The 17,331-nt window shown below is 40.7% G+C and overlaps 1 long non-coding RNA gene across 1 annotated transcript; it reads right to left on the bottom strand.

Moving 5' to 3' along the window:
• Nucleotides 1-3,312: 3,312 nt before the first annotated feature.
• Nucleotides 3,313-16,248, bottom strand: LOC125937624 (uncharacterized). Its single transcript, XR_007462445.1, has 4 exons — nucleotides 15,652-16,248; nucleotides 11,607-11,672; nucleotides 8,116-8,209; nucleotides 3,313-3,808 (listed from the first exon to the last, which is right to left on the bottom strand). It is a non-coding gene; the product is annotated as an uncharacterized LOC125937624 (long non-coding RNA).
• Nucleotides 16,249-17,331: the final 1,083 nt, after the last annotated feature.

Genomic DNA, 17,331 nt, shown 5'->3' with positions numbered 1-17,331 from the left:
ACCCATGTGTCCATATATACTGCACAAACATAGCAAATCCCTTCTTACAACATAGCTTGTTATTATTACAAGCATCAGATATAACACATGTCAAATGATATACCCCAGGACATAACAACTTCCTGTGGAAAAACTGAACCTAATTTGTCTTTAAATATACTTCCTGGCCAGACTTGCATCCTTGGAATGAGACCAAAGTAAAACAGTTTTAGTGTATGTTATTACTTTTCTAGCTTAAAAGGAGCTGTGGTTCTTGTCCTTAAGATTTCACAGTTGGTAGAACACTGTATTTGCCTATGCAGTATACATTATATATTTGCAAGTTACAGTCATTTCAGTTATAGTAATATCTTTTCTAACATTAGTCCCCTCTTTCTTCCTAAGTGACATCGAACTGGACTGCTGGACTGTTGTGTGAAGATATTTTGTCTCACCATTTTGTACGTTAATGATCGCAGAGGCCATGGGGTAGAGCATCATTATAGATTCAGAGTTCCAAGGCCTTTGTTCCTTTGCTTTTTCTCTCCTTCCTCCCCGCCCTGCCTCTGTGTTTTCTTCCCTGTCCCTTCTCTCCCTCCCACTCTTTCTTCCATTTGCTGTGCCTCCACACAGTTTGAGTCACTGCCTCCCCTCCTGAAGGCGTGATCATTAGTCAGGGATGCAGGCACAGCTCTCCCCTGGTTTTCCCTTGCCAGGAGAGTCATGTGCAGCCGCTCTGTCTCTCTGCAGGCATCTGGGGAGACTGCAGCTTGCACAGCCCTGGTTCCTCAGGAGTTGTGGCAGTGACGGCCACGGTGGCAGCAGTGACCACGGGAGAATCAGTGCTGCAAGCTGATGAAGACTGCGCAGGGGAGGCCAGAGGGGCCGTGTGGCCGGAGACCCGGCAGGTGCACAGGTGGAATGGCAGATCGGGGCTCTCACCTGGCTGCCTGGAGAAACCTCCTCTGAATGTGATGCACAGTGCAGATATTAAGTGAATCATTGGCCTGTGGTGTCATTGTGCCCTGTGATAGGCACCCAGAGGAATAAGAGGCTACCCTCTGGTGTGCCAGCCCTTGGCCTTCCCTCTGCTTCCTCTGTGTCTCACTTCTGGTCCTTCTCTCACTCCCTCTGGGGAGACAGTGCTCATGGTGCTTCTGCATAGATGCTATGAGGTCATGCTTGGGAATCCTCGGGTACTTGAATTATATATATCAGAGGACCCTAAGGAAGTAAGTGTGCTCTCAGAATCCAGTCTTCTTTTCCTTCCTTTCCCTGAGCTCACCAAGTTGTTTCAGGGTTTGCTTTTTAAATTGGGTGCTGTTCTTTTGAAGCTTATGGTCATCACCCTTTAATGTCTTCTTCAGCTTAGAGTCCAGGGCAGAACGGGGTCCCCTGCTTTGTTGAGTAAAGGGGGACACAAATGCTGAAAATGCCTGGGGGTGTGGCTTCTGACACCTCCAGGTCAGAGATGCACCTCCTGGGGGCCCAAGGGTCTCCCCACCCCATTGCTGGGGGATCACAGCAGCAGGTGTGAAGACATAAGCCCTGCTCCTCTCCATCCACCTTTCTTGTTCCAAGCCAGGTTTCTGCCTCTTGCCCCAGCATGAAATTTAGTAGCAATGGTCAGAAAAACTAAAGTCCATGATTGGAATAGATTCTTAGGGGATGAAGGTGGGGACGGCCATCTCCCTTTCTGCCATACCAAACTCAGGGACATAGCATCATGGACTCTTTTGCCATTTTTCACCCCTGCAAAATATGGGGTAGCCCAGCAGCTCTATTCTTAAGTGAAATTGCAGGGAAATTGTAGTTTATTGTTGAGTGTCCTCATTTTTTTTTTCCCTGTGCCTTTGTCTTTACATTGTTCTTTCCTCCCAATTTGCTTCTGTCCAGGGAATTATGTTCCCCATACACCTCTATCCAGAAATGCCCCAGCCAGGCCTCCTGGGGCAGCCATGCACACTGACTTCTCCTTCTCTCCTCTTCCACACTTCATCACAACTCTGGTCCCTTGAGGTGGTTTATCTTAGCCAGTAGTTAGGAGAAAAACATCTAATTAAGCTAATTCAAATTAAAGTCATGTAAATGCTCTTCTTAAAGAACTTGGCTATTTCTCTTAGTAAAATAACTGCACAGGATACCCATTCGGGCTGATGTGAGGGGGTCTTCTTCAAACCAAGACTCTCCTCTTTCCCCCTTTGTAGTCAACAAGCTCTGCAGGCCACTTTCTAGAAGCCTTGCCTCTCTTACCTCCTCTCCTGCCTCACTGAGGAATTTTCCAGAAATGTAAGGTGGAAGCTAGAAAATATCCCCAGTGATGGTTTCCTCAAATGCATTTGACATTTTTAACTCAACAGGTCCTTGAGTGGATGTCAACAGCTCTGTGTCCAGGGGTAACCCTGATCCCTGCCCCTTTACCCTGGACTCCTTAAATCCCTCAGAAATCAAGAGCTTCCAGAAGCAGAATAGAGTGCTGTTGACCTCAAAAGCAAATTGATGCAATGCACCAATTATGATGAGGAAGAATTGAATAATCTGGAGCAGAAAATATGAAGATACCGGCCAACCTTTACTATTTGTGACATGTTTTCTTGGTCTGTTTTGCTTTTCTTGGAAGTGACTTAGAGGACAGGAACATGAGAATGAGGCTCCCCAATACATCTCAAATTCTTCTGAGGCAGGTGAGAAGCAGCCTAGATAAAAGCTTTCTTCCTGGTTGTCATCGGCTATAGAAATGGTGCTGATCCAGAGATTTGTGGTAGTTAACTTTATGTGTCAGTGTGACTGGGCTAAAGGATGCCCAGAGAGCTGGTAAACTATTTTTTCTGGGTACATCTGCGAGGGTGTTTCTGAAAGAGATTAGCATTTGAATTGGTGGACTGAGTAAAGATCTGCCCTCCCCAATGTAGATAGGCATCATCCAATCCATCGAGGGCCCTAATAGGACATAAAAGCAGAGCAAGGGTGATTTACTGTCTTTGCTTGAGCTGAGACATCTATTTTTTCCTGCTTTTCCACATCCACACTCCTGGTTCTTAATGCCATTGACCCCTGATTCTCTAATTGGCCTTTGGACTCAGATTTACACCATTAGCTCCTATAGTTCACAGATCTTTCTTTCAACTAGGACTGACTTACACCACTGGCTGTCCAGGTTCTGTAGCATACAGTAGATCATGGGACTTCTCATGAGCCAATTCCTATAATAAATCTCCTTTCATAGATAACTATATAACTATAACTGTCTATCCTTTTGAGTTTTGTTTGTTTGTTTGTTTCTCTGGAGAAGCCTCATTAATACAGTATCTCTACATAATCTCCCCCAAATCAAGAAAGGATTAAATGGATGCTAGATTCTCATTCTTTATTTCAGTTTACCTGCTTGACCAAATGTGGGATGTCGTGGAATCAGCTCTTGTATATTTGTCATGATTTTGTCAACTTAAAAGGCAAAAAGAAGAGATTTGTTGATTCATGTACCAGGAAGTCCTAAATATAATTCTTCAGATCAGACTGGGTTTCGAGGTTTAAATAATGTCATTAGTTTTGTCTTCCCATCGTTGACTTGTTTGCCTTGGAGTTAGCTTCCTAGCCAGGTAGGCTCTCCCCACCTGGTAGCAAAGATGGCCTCTGGAAGCAATAGCTATTACATTATTTTTCCTTCGTGTCTTCCTTGCTAGCTCCTTCAAAAGTCCCAAGGATGACTCTGATAGACTTGGCTTAGACCAAGAGAACCAATCATTGCAATCAGAAGGAAGTCCTTTAATGGTTAGCTCACCTTATGAGCTCACCATGTGTGGGAAGAACAGGCAAGAGACTGGCCATCCTGTTGGGTAGAGGAGGAAAAATTCTCAAAAGGAACATAAAGTGGACAGGTAAAAGTAATGTATCAATACACTTTTATAAGTGTCAACCTACTTGCAAAATCCTAATTCAAATTAGCAGGGAATAGGGTGGGAGATGTGAACAATACAAAGATTTAGAAGATATGCTTTTTGTCCTTAAATAGCATATAATCTAGTTTGTTGTGAAGCTTATCACATTCCTTATTTAATAATTTGAGGAAACACGAATTACTTCATTGGAAAACATTTTCTGAGTGCTTACTTAATACCAGACATCATGCTAGATTTCTGTCATACAAAGGCTATTCTCACAAGGACCTTACAATCAGGTAGGCAAGATAAGCAAACCAGTAAAATTTTCCATGCGGGGCCACAAGAGCAATGATAGACAGGGACACAGGTGCCATCAGAGCCCTCAAAAGGCACCTATTTAACTCTAGGGTCAGAGGAGCTGATGCATGAGCCAAAGCTTGAAAAACAGGTGGGGGTCAGATGATGTTGGGGGGTGTGGAAGAGTCTTGCAGGCAGAGGGGCTCGTGGTGCAGGGGTTCAGGGGCATGAAACAGGGTACTATATTTGAAGAAGTATAGATAATTCGAATGGAGCACAGGAGGGGTGCAGGGAGAGAAAAGCTGAAGAAAGCCAGATCACAGAGCTCCACGCCAAGCTCACAGAATGGAGTTTACCCCTGAAGGATTCTAAACAGGGCAGGGATGTGTCCAGATTTGCAATTGAGCGTATGTTGCTCCTGGCAGCAGATGGAGTGAAGTGAGCCAGACTGGAGGCAGGAGGAGCAGTCAGAACACTGCCATGGGAGACACACAAGATATGAAGAAGACTTCGTTACCAAGAATGCCAGCTAATAAAATAGGAGAAGTGGCAAAATCACTATTTTGCGATCCCAGTTCAGGCAAGGACTATGATTATCCACAGATGCTAGGATAGCATGTTTCCAATGGAAAGATAGATCTTTCCAATGGAAAGATCTAGTGGCCATCACATGAACCTCGAGGTCAAACTTAGCACAAGGAAACAATTCAGTGTTCTTGCCTTCTGTTGTGATGCAGGAAGACATATAACACCTCTTATCCAGTATTCTTTCCAAAGATATTTAATCTGAATTTAATCATGAAAAACAGACAAATCCAGAATGTGGAAGATTGTCTAAGAAAAATGGTTGGAACTCTTAAAAAATGTGGCATATAGAAAACAGAAATACAAAACGTGAGGGGAATATTCTAAGTTGAAGGAGGTTATGGAGACCCAACAACCACGTACATATGGAATCCTTAATGAGATCTTTGATAAAAACCTTGAAACACCCATAAAAAACATTTTGGGGACAATTGGGGAAATTTGAGTATGAACCAAATATTAGATATTAGTTTTCTTAGTGTGATAATGACATCATTCCTACATAGAATATCTTTATTCTTAGTTGATCTGGAGAATTGAAGAGTGAAGTGTCTTGATATTTTCAATCTACTTTCAAGTGGCTCCATAAAATGTGTGATGTATATATATGTACATATGTGTTATATATGAATGTTTAGGCATATATGATATATGTGTGATATGCATGGGTGCTCTTTCATATCTATGTCATATGTGTGTGTGTGTGAGAGAGAGAGTGCAATATGGCAAAATGTTAATAATTTATGTTTAGGTGGAGAATATATGAGTTCTTACACTATTCTTTCAAGACTTTTGTAGGTTTAAACACTATGAGAAAGAATAAAAAGGAGAAGAAGAAGACCTAACGAGGGCTTGATCCAAGACAATGACGGCAGGTTTGGGGAGGAAGGTTGGAGTCCAGAGAAACACAGAACTCCCAGGAATCAGTTCCAATCTGGAATAATGGTAGGGGATTCACTTGGAGTGAAGTTATGGGAGTAGGCCCGGTCAGGAGTCCCAGCCCTGGCTAAAGGTTTAATGAGGTACTGTCTTTTTTTTTTTTTTTTTTTTTTTTTTAAGTTTTAAAACAGATTTTACTTTTTTTAAGAGCCATTTTAGGTTTACAGCAAAGTTAAGTGGAAAGTACAGACAGTTCCCATAGATCTCCTCTCCCCACCCTCCACAAAGCCTCCCCCACCATCACATTCCCCATAGGAGTGGGACATGTATTGCAACCCATGAACGTACATTGACACATCGTTCTCACCCAGAGTCTACAATAGGCTTAATGAGGTACTGTCATAATGCAAACAGTGGCAGCACCACAATAACAGCAACACTTAACTTACCCCATGGGGAAGCGGAGGGCAGTGACTAGGCATCGGGATCCTGGGTTCTAATCCCAGCTCTACCACTAAGCAGCTATGTGTGGATGAGTGTAGCTCTTCTGGGGCTCTTCCTGACAAGGAGAAGATTGGACCAGACATCCTCTGAGGTCCCCTTTAAGCTTCTGCAAGTACATAGTTGTACTTATCCTTCCTTATTGATGTTACTCAGAGCCATCTGAGCTAAGCATTAGTGAAATTTTGTCATGCCTGCCATTTCATTCTTTCAGGCTTGATTTATTTCTCCAACCCTTTTGGCCACCCTCCTTTGAGAGCCTGCCCTTGGCTAAATGAGGTTCTCGCTGAATACTGGTCCTGAAGTAAAGCTTTCATAGCTGCCAGCTCCTGACCCCATCTGCCCCCTGACTTCACAGCAGGACTCCTTCCCAGACTCCTGGATATGGCTTTCTATTGACAGCTGTTCTGATTTTGTCTTTGTTACAAAGCTAATACACACTTATGATAGAAAATGCAGAAAATTTGGGAAACCATGTAGAAGAATATTTAAATTGTCCACAATTACATCATTTCACTGATAGTACTATTAATTGTTTTCTGAATGGATAGGAGTGGGTTTATATACGTGTGTTGCATAGCTGATCTCTTATATACATATTTTTGTATTCTTATTTTTAACTGAATTGTATACATAATTTTTTTTATTTTTAAAGTTTTTATTTATTTTCATTTTAATTATTTTGATTATTTAAAAGTTTTATTTATTTTGAGAGAGAGAGAGAGAGAATGAGCAGGGGAGGGGCAGAGAGAAACAGAGAGATAGAATCCCAAGCAGGCTCCACACTGTTTAGCACAGAGCTCAGTGCGGAGCTCGAACTCACAACCTGAGCCTTTGTGGAGGGCAGGAGGAGGGGATCTATGGGAACTCTCTGTACCTTCCACTTAACTTTGCTGTAAATCTAAAATGGCTCATGACCTGAGCCAAAACCAAGAGTTGGATGCTCAACTGACTGAACCACCCAGGCATCCCTGATTTTTTCAAACTTAACATATCTTGGGCACTTTCCTGTGAGCAAATGGGACAGATTTCTTTTTCAGAATTTTACAAGCATGGGAGGTCATTTTGGATCCTTATTATAATGAAACATATTGTATACTCAAGAATGAAATAAATGAAACATTTAAATGTTTCTTTATCCTTATTTGTATCTCTGTGTATAATAAAAAGATTCAACTGTTTTCATATAAGATATTTTCCAAATGATTTGACAACTCTTGGATGCTTTCTTCTTGCTCTGATATAAGGCTGGCCTGTTACATCATCAATGCAATACCAGGGAATACCAGGATAGAGAAAGGACAAGGAGAAAAAAAAGAATTTCTCAGTTTATGATACTCTATCATTAATGGTAGCCCCATATAACCACTTCTGGATAACAGTGGTGGGATTTGTAGGGGGTGTGTGTATAGTGAGTGAGTAGTCAGGGACAACCAGCTGAAGGGAATAAGGAAATGAATTAAATAGGATAGGGATAGGTGTGGGGACACATACAATAAGTACTTGGGAGATTTCTTCTCTTCTTTTCTTACTAATGCTAGATAATAAAGTTTAATTTTAATGTATTGTGTGTGTGTGTGATTGTGTGTGTGTGTGTGTGTGTGTGTGTGAGAGAGAGAGAGAGAGAGAGAGAGAGAGAGAGAGAGAGAGGAGTGGGAAAGACATGTGAGGGGGGATGCATTCTAGAACTTTTTTTTTTTTTAAAAAAACCAGCACTGGGGCACCTGGGTGGCTCAGTTGGTTGAACATCCTACTCTTGATTTCAGCTCAGGTCATGATCCTAATGTCGTGGGATTGAGCCCCATGTCGGGTTGTGCACTGAGTGTAGAGCCTGCTTGGGATTCTCTCCCTCTCTCCCTTTTCCCCTCTCCCCCACTTGTACTCTCTTTTTTTAAAGTAAAACCTTTTAAAAAATCACTAATCATGAGCACTTTCTAATGTCATTAAATTAATTTTAGAACATTCTAACAGTTGACAGATGGATATTGCTTACTATTTCCAAGGAAGAACCTGAACCATTCAACACCCAAGCACTTAATATTTTGAGTCAAGAAGTTCAAACCACTTAATTTGTCTTCATGGCTTCCCTGGGAAACAAGGAAAAATAAGAAATTATTCTATACCCCCTCTTTTATATGCTATTTGTCTATAAATGCAGAAATTGTCATTATGCACTTCACAAAAAAGGAAATTCCATAAACAAGTGCATCTCTCTGAAATCACTTCTGACTCTCATAGAATATGTACATTGACCTGGCATTGTTTCCTACACACTCCCTGTAATCCTGCAACTTTCCAAATATATACATTTCTATGACCATCATGCTTATTATTTTAATGGCTATATAATATTCTACTTTATTGATTATGCCACAGTTTACTCAATTATCTTTATTGTGACATCTTTAAGGTCATTTCTAAATTATTTTAAGTATCATCAGTAGTGCTATGAATGCATCATTGTGCAAATGGTTTTTTCCTTTTAGATTCTTGTCTCATTGATGTTGACTTTTATTATTTCATTTTTTCTAGGCTTGCAAGTATAATAGAACCTCTAAGATGTTTGATTTGTATTTATCTAATTCCTACTGGTGGTATAGGCCATAGTTTCTATTTTCCTGTTTATGAAATTGTCTATTCTCATCCTTCTATACTCTGACCAGTTGCCACAGAGAAGCTAAAGATTAGCCATAAAAATTGTTATTAGATCTAGATTTTTTAGGAATCTAAGCTCCCACAAGTTATATTTGTCATAAATCGTTTTTACATTCTGTGGTCTTTCTTTTTTAAACTTTGTTCAGTTACATTATTTAATTTGATGCATGAATAGATGTTAAGAAGAAACTGTAACAGGATTTGCTTACAGATTCATTTCCGATGACTTCCCTTGCCCTTGGAGACCTGCGATTCCTAACACCTGAATCCTCTGGTCTCAGAGCAAGAAGAGAAACCAGCATTGGCTCAAGGTTGAAGTGGGGTCTGGGACATCCTAGGAACATGGCCTCCTCCATGTGGAACGTGCCTGAGAGCTGGGCTGTCCGTCCCCAGGGACATTACTATCAGCACTCTACTTTTTCCACTTCACTATTTGTTCCAGATGATCGTGATATCTCAGAATCAAACCTCTGACTGTCCCTTAAACCATGTAGTTAGGGACCAGAACTTATTATTCCCAGAGTTGCCTGTGGGTCCCAGGGGGAGATGAACGAGGATGGTGTGTTTGTTTTGGCTCTGACATGCTTGCTCCAGGTCACTGTGATAACACAGCTGTCTCCCTTCCCTTATCCTGGGCCCGAACCAGGCACTGCACACTTCCCTGGCTTGGGGCTAGAGGTGTGAGACAGATCCCAGCTCCACACAGAAGATGATCTTTATGGCTATTTCAGGCAGAACACACTATGTGCGTGTTGCCTGCCTCTATTCTCTGTTGTGCATTATACCTGCGTGGCAGCGCCTCGTGCCCAGGGAGCCATGATGTTTGGATGCACGCTTGGCCGCAGCAGCTATGAAGTGAGAGGTGCTCACATGGCTGCTGAGCCATATCCACAGACGCAATCATTCTGCGCGGCTCTGGGCACTTTGACCACAGTGGGTCATCACACCGGAACTAAGCTCGCCTCTCTGATTCTGCTGAGGTGTAAATGATATGACCTGGGGTGAGAATCCACGAGATGCCGGAGAGGCTGGGGAACATGATGGTTTGCGAATGGGAGTGCGAAAGGGGGAGAGGAGTATACCAATTGTCTACCACTGTATTTCAAAGAAGGCTTATTCTAAAACTTTAAGATAAAAGGATATATGTTTGTTTGAAAAAGTCCTATTAAGAGCTCTGAAAGGCATATCAACAGCCTGAATTAGGGAACTGCAAAAGCCAGTATGATATTCCTTGACTTACAGTGGGGTTACATCTTGAGAAATCCCTCATAGGTTGAAAATACCATAAGATAAAAATGTATTTCGTACTCTTGACCTGCAGAACATCATCGCAGCTCAGCCTCACCCACTTTCCACGTGCTCAGAACACTTCCATTAGCCTAGAGTTGAGCCAAATCATCTACCACAAGGCCTGTTTTATACTAAAGTGTTGAGTATCTTGGGGCAGCTGGGTGGCTCAGTCAGTTGAGTGCCTCACTTTGGCTCAGGTCATGATCTCACAGTTTGCGGGTTCAAGTCCTGCATGGGACTCTGTGCTGACAGCTCAGAGCCTGGAGCCTGCTTCGGATTCTGTGTCTCCCTCCCACTCTGCTCCTCCCCCACTCACACTCTGTCTCTCTCTCTCTCTCAAATAAATAAACATTAAAATAAATAAACATATAAAGTGTTGACTATCTCACGTAATTTATCGGAGACCGCACTGAGAACAAAGAACATAATGTATGGGTGCAGATGGGTTGTCATTGTGTTAGCTGTTTACCCTTGGATCACGTGACTGGGTGCTGTGCACACTGCCACCTCCCAGTCTCACAAGAGAGGGTCGTCCACATATCGCAGTCCAGGGAAAAGATCCAAATTCAAAATTGGAAGTATGATTCCTACTGAATGTACATTGCTTTTGCACCATCAGAAAGTCGGAAATTTATAAGTTGAACCATCAGAAGTCAGGGAATGCCTATATTGAGGACATGGTTAGAGAGAGCTGTTCACACATGGGCAGAGAGAGAAATTCCAAGAATAAGACAAAGGAGGATAAGACTCAGGGCAAACACTGTGTAAAGAAAGGGTCCAGAGTGGGTAAAGGGAAGGGCAGGACAGGGCTGTTCTTGGGAGGGCTGACCCAGGGCAATGTGGCACACCAGCAATTTTGCAACCCTGTTCCCCACTAATAAACAGCTCTCTGAGTACAATGCCACGAGTACCATTATTTGCCTAATATTTATCACTGACATTCTTTTTAAAATTTAAGTATCTAGCTTCATCTAATATAATATTATCCGGGAAATCAGGTTTGATATGCTAGTTATATATAAATTTCTTATATATATTAAAACAAACACATAATTATTATATATATTATATATTAAAGGATAAATATCGGGGAAGCGCCTAAAAAATCTCGGGTACTGATCAGTAGTATGTGCGCCATTCTCTGGAAAATCCATCCACCCTTCAACCCACAGCCCATACCTAAGCCGTCATCATGTCTTACTGGAATTATCTGAACTTTGCTCAGAAAACTCTCTTCCTTCTCTCCATCTCCTACTGTAGGCAAAGTCAGGCTCACTCATCAAATTTCAACCTGGCCTTCACTTCCCAAGGAAATGCACCCTCCCCCCAACTGCTACCCCTCTAGACTGGGGAAGGGCTCTTACCGTATGATTCCATATTGCTCCCTCTTTCCTTATTTACTGACTACACTTGTTACTATCACTGATTTCATTATAGCTGCCCTGTGAACAACACAAGGGTTGGGGGCACTGACCCCTGCACAGTAGAAAATCCACATGTAACTTTTGACTCCCCCAAACTTAACTACAAATGGCTTACCGTTTTCCAGAAGCCTTACTGGTAACATCAACATTTGATTAACATGTTTCGTATGTTAGATGTATTCTATACTGTATTCATGCAATAAAGTAAAGCTAGAGAAAAGAAAATGTTATTAAAATCATAAGGAAAAGACATTTACAGCCCTGTACTGTATTTATTGAAAAATATCTGCATATAAGTGGATCCACACAGTTCAAACCCGTGCTGTTCAAGGGTCAACTGTACTTCCAACCCTCCATTGAAGGTGAACTCTGCCGGGGCAAAGAAACATTCATCTTTTTCATCATTATATTAGCAGGCCGAGCTCATTGCCAAGTACGTTGTAGCACTCAACTAGTTGTTGAATGAATGAATTCCACTGTTTGGCACCCCTAAACAATTCTCCCTTTTATCAAAATCTTTTCTTAGCTGACTTTCAATTTTCAAAATATTCAGACCTCTGGATTTAAAGGCCAAGTGCATAACTGGCTTATTTGTGCGATCCAGCTAGCCAGTGAGATGTTTCCTGGCAGACAACCTACTTGAAGTTCTTCAAATCACGCTATGTTGCGGGGTCCTCTATGTGTGGTGGCTGTCAGCAGCCTCCAGGGTTAGACTCCAGGGTTCCAGCCTCCAATTTCTCACTTATTGTGTGACCTTGAGCAAGTTATTGAGCATCCCATGACTCGATTTCCCCAACTGTAAAATCATACCCACTTCATAATAAGTTTTTTAAAAATGTTTTTAGCATGGTGCTTGGCACACGTAAGCACTCAGTAAATTATCATTATAGCTACTAGATGCCTTTCTCTCAACACACTCCAGTTCATTACCATCTTTTTTTAAAAGTGTAACCAGTCAAAATTAAGCCCAACCACTCTAGTCTGACTAGAGTAAAAGGTGCAGGAGGCTAGCAACACCCAAGTTTTAGATATTTTACTTATTTTAATGCACTGTAAGATCACACTGGTTTCGGTTTTGGTTTTAGTAGCCAAATCATACTGTTGAGCCATATTGACCTTGCATTTACTATGGGGCACCTGGGTGGCTTAGTCGGTTAAGCATCCAACTTTGGCTCAGGTCACGATCTTGCAGTTCGTGAGTTCGAGCCCCACGTCAGGCTCTGTGCTGACGGCTCTGAGCCTGGAGCCTGCTTCTGATTCTGTGTCTCCTTCATCTCTGCCCCTCCCCTGCTCATGCTGTCTCTCTTTCAAAAATAAATAAACTTAAAAAAAATTAATAAAACCTTCAGACCTTTTTGTGTGAATTTCTGTCCAAATAGCACTCACTCTTCCTGTCTCTTAACAATTAATTGATTTTTTTTAATGCAGAGCTTTTGCATTTGTTCTTGTGAGTTTTCATTTTATTGTCTTAGACATGGTATTTCAGTTCATAATGATCATTTTGAAGTTTGATGACATTCTATCATATTTGTTATCATTCTTAGATTGATGGCATCTGCAAATTTAAGTACATTTTAAAATGGTATATATAAATCATCCATAAAGTTGTTGAACAGAAAGAATCCAAGGGAAAAATCCACATAACTTTAGTAAAGTCTCTGCAACTCAACATCGATGGACCAGCAGCATTCTTCATATGAAATCACCCAGCCTAGAAATCATCCATCTTGTCCATTAGGATTCTAGATTCCACTTCTCAATTAAGATGCCTGCAAAAATTGGGGTCCAAGGATGTTTGTTGAGGTACTATTTATAAAAGCAAAAAATAGAAAACAATCTCAATGTCCCATAAGCGGTAATTGATTGAATACATTTTCGTACATACTTTCAATGGACTATTCTTTGTCATTGCAAAAAAAATTAAAATTCTGCAGATTCATGGTTTCCAAACTTATTTTTAGCCATAGATATTATAGAAATTTGCTGGGTTTGCTCCCTAGTTTTTATTCCCTCTTCTAATAATATCACTCTGACATTCCAAGGGGGAAAGTTCCCTTTCCCACTGGTGTATTGTTAGTGAAACTAAAAATAAATAATAGAGTGACTTTTGCTTTCCTAGCCAGAGGGTGTACCCCTGACCCAACCTAGACAAGTGGACTCTCTCTTCTAGCACTTTAAAAAAAAAAAACTTGGAAGTGATGCATCATAGCAGCCATGCCCTCATCCAACTGGATATTAATCCTTGCTGCCGGGAGCCCAGAGCTGCCCTTTCTGATTCTAACTTTTCACCTATGCCTTTGGTTCGATGAACTACGCATAACCTTCTAATGAATTGCGTTTTTGTTTAAGCTACCTAGTGTTAATTTCTGTTGCTTAAATCAAAAACTCTATGTATGGTGACAGACGGTAGCTACACTTGTGGGAAGCATAGCATAATGTATAAAGTTGTGGAATCATTACGTTGTACACCTGAAACTAAGGTAACATTGTATGTCAAGTATACTTCAATAACAAATAAATTTAAAAATTAATTTAAAAACTCTAACTCTAGAGCCCTTTAAAATCTTGTTAAACCATTTTAAAAATTCCAATATATAAAACAAACAAACAAGCAAAAACAGAGTGTCTGTGTTAATGGGAGGTCTAGCCACTTGGCTACCTCTTGCCCTGTACAGCAAACGGACAAGGCTCTCCAAATACAGTGTAAAATACAACAAATACAGTGTAAAATACAACAAATACAGTGTAAAATACAACAAATACAGTGTAAAATACAAGTCGCCTTTCACGGATGTAATATCTTCCCTTCCCTTGCTGGTGATGCTAATGCAAAGTTTTCTTCGATTACCTGCATTGTCTCTATTTTCTGCAAGTCTTCTTCTACTGTTTGTTTTATGTTTTGTTCTCTATCTTTCATCTTAGATGCTTTTCTTAAATGTCTGATTATCTTTGGCTTTCAGTTCATATTTAAAACAACTCACTAAAGGGGCGCCTGGGTGGCGCAGTCGGTTAAGCGTCCGACTTTGGCCAGGTCACGATCTCGCGGTCTGTGAGTTCGAGCCCCGCGTCGGGCTCTGGGCTGATGGCTCGGAGCCTGGAGCCTGTTTCCGATTCTGTGTCTCCCTCTCTCTCTGTCCCTCCCCCGTTCATGCTCTGTCTCTCTCTGTCCCAAAAATAAAAAAAATAAAAATAAAAAAAAAATAAAACAACTCACTAAAATATGATCAGAAATGTAGATGGACAGGAATGGTATCCAATTCTCCTGTTTTCAGCTCCACTCTTTACATCTGGTTCTTAGTGCCTTTGATTCCTGAGAATTCCTGGAGCTCTGCTGTCCAAATTGCCTTGTTTTCATTGGCATCTTCTTTGTAGGCACTTGCTTTCCCCTTTCTTTGTCCTGCCAAGTGAGTTCCATGCATTCACTTATTTTCCATCTTCCAAAAATGTGTTGTCATCAATGGTCCTGTTATCTCCTCTCCTAATCTTTTTATCCTTGTGGGTTCTTCTCTTTCTTATTCCCTTAATGTAATTCTAAGGTTTGTTTGTTTGTTTGTTTGTTTGTTTTTAGTTGAAGCAGGGATAACGGTTGGAGTTCATTTCACTAGAAAATTCTATCTACCTTTTCTATAATAACCATGGTTTCTTTTTATAGTAAAAGCAAAGAATGGTATTTTTAACTTTTTTACATGTTTTTTAACGTGTTTTTTTTCTTTTTTACACGTTTTAACATGCAGTACCTGTGACATTCTCATTTTGCCTATCAATAGTCAAAAACCGATTAACTAATTGACTAACAAATTGATTCAAAAAGGCAATAAAGATGGTTACTATGACTGGTCCTTGATAAATTCATATTGGTTCCAAGTGTTCATTTAATTATTTTCTAGGTATTCACAACAAGCAACCCTGTTTAACCAAGTGATTCTATTAATTATCAACATTTAACACCAAGCTGGTAATCAGCAAAACCCACAATTTTCCTTCATACAAGGTCAATCCAATTTCAATTCCTCTCTAGTTTCTCATGAATTTTTAAGGTTTATTGATAGTTACTTTGTAATCCTTTCTCCAAGACTTCTTAGCATCTTAGAAAGTAATTTATCTAGACGTGGAGGTTTTGTTTGTTAAAATAATTAATTCTAATAAATTACATCACCTACCTTAGGCTTTAATTGTCTTGTTGCTGTTTGTTCTAAATGTTTTCAGTTTAAAGACCATAGTAGACTTTTTCTGAGGGGAGTGGAATGAAACCACCTAGTAACCAAACTCTTCCTATGTGAGGGGATCCAAGATATGTAGGAGACAAGGCTCCACCTTCCACTATGGAAACCAAGGGAAACAGGTCCCCATGTTCTCTACTAAAGATATTAGCATGTGATCTACAATCAGTGACTCAGCTGCTACTATACAGGATTTTGAATATCGGTGGAGTACTGTGAAGATACAGAAGGTGGGAGTTCTTTGTTTGTGCAGTGGTGAAGGAGTTGAAAGAACGGATGCAGAGGAATGGGCATTATTTGCCAGTGACACCAAAAGTAGCAACAGCAAGTAGCCAATGGTAGTGGTGTCGGTGATGGTGGTCTTATTTTGGTGGCATGATCTTGATGGTATTTGGATACCCAGTCACTCTTGGTTCCTGGCTGGGTTTTGATCTTGGGCTTCCTATTGACTGTATACTATTCTAGTGAATTTCTTTCCTGCTTAAGGTAGCCATAGTTAGCTTATGTTATCTGGACCAAGAACCTTGACTAGTATAGAGAAACTGGTGCTGGGAAATGGTTGCTGGCAATAGAACCTTGGGGGAAATGGGTGGAATAGAGAATCTGCTACCTGACCTTCTCTCTTCTAAGACAATGGGGCATGTGGCCCCATTGAAGTCCTAGGGCTCTTCCTCTGCTGGTGTCAGTACTTTTAAGCCTTGACATGTCAGTAATCAATGTCACAAACTTCACTCACTCTCTGGTTACTTAAGACCAAGAGCAGCAAATATCATTCATATAGAGGGATGATATGTCCATGGCATACAATGATTGAAAAAAAGTTAAAAGATAAATAATGCCTCTGATCACTGTTCATTAAAAGCAACTATTTGCTCCTGCCAAACTACAGGAAAGTCAAAAAGAATGAAATCAGTGTGGAATGGTATCACTTCTTCTTTTGGATGTAGTTTGCCTAAAAGAAAACAGGTTACAAGCTCAAATCCTTAAGTTCTCAGATTGTAATACAAATTTTCTAAGACTGAAAAAGACAAAGGACAGAGGTAACTGAAAGCTAAACTCCATGAGTTGCCAAATTACAAAGTCAGCTGAATTCACAGCCTCACTAGGTCTCTGACATCAAAGTTAAAGCATTGATCAGGAAAGTGTTGTACCTCAAACACTAGAAACGGAATATATGCAAAAGTTTGAAGAACTGAGAAAACCCCATTCCCCTAAACCTCACTGAGCCTCCACCAGCCCAGACAGGATCTGCTCCTATGTCTAGTGAGGTTATTATTGCTTTACATGAAGATATATCTTGCAAAGAGAAGCCAATTATCCTTTCCTACTCTACCCCCTTCACTCCTCATTATCTCCAAGCATAAAACTAGAATTAGGTACCAGCATGCCCAGGGGGGCCAATTAGAAAGGAAAACCTATGAGTTAATGATTAGCACACACTGTGACAAGTTGCATACACACACACACACACACACACACACACACACTAACACATATACACCAAGTTTTGTTAATTTATATGATTATGGGGAAAACACACATGGGAATAGATTTTTTAAGAAAGAAAAACAAAATTTTAGATTCAGACTGAATTTATAGACATGGATGTATTTTCTAGAA

This window comes from Panthera uncia, assembly GCF_023721935.1.
Source record: "Panthera uncia isolate 11264 chromosome A3 unlocalized genomic scaffold, Puncia_PCG_1.0 HiC_scaffold_12, whole genome shotgun sequence".
Taxonomy (NCBI): domain Eukaryota; kingdom Metazoa; phylum Chordata; class Mammalia; order Carnivora; family Felidae; genus Panthera; species Panthera uncia.
The sequence above is the reverse complement of the archived record's forward strand: the minus strand, read 5'-3'. Positions and strand labels throughout refer to the sequence as shown.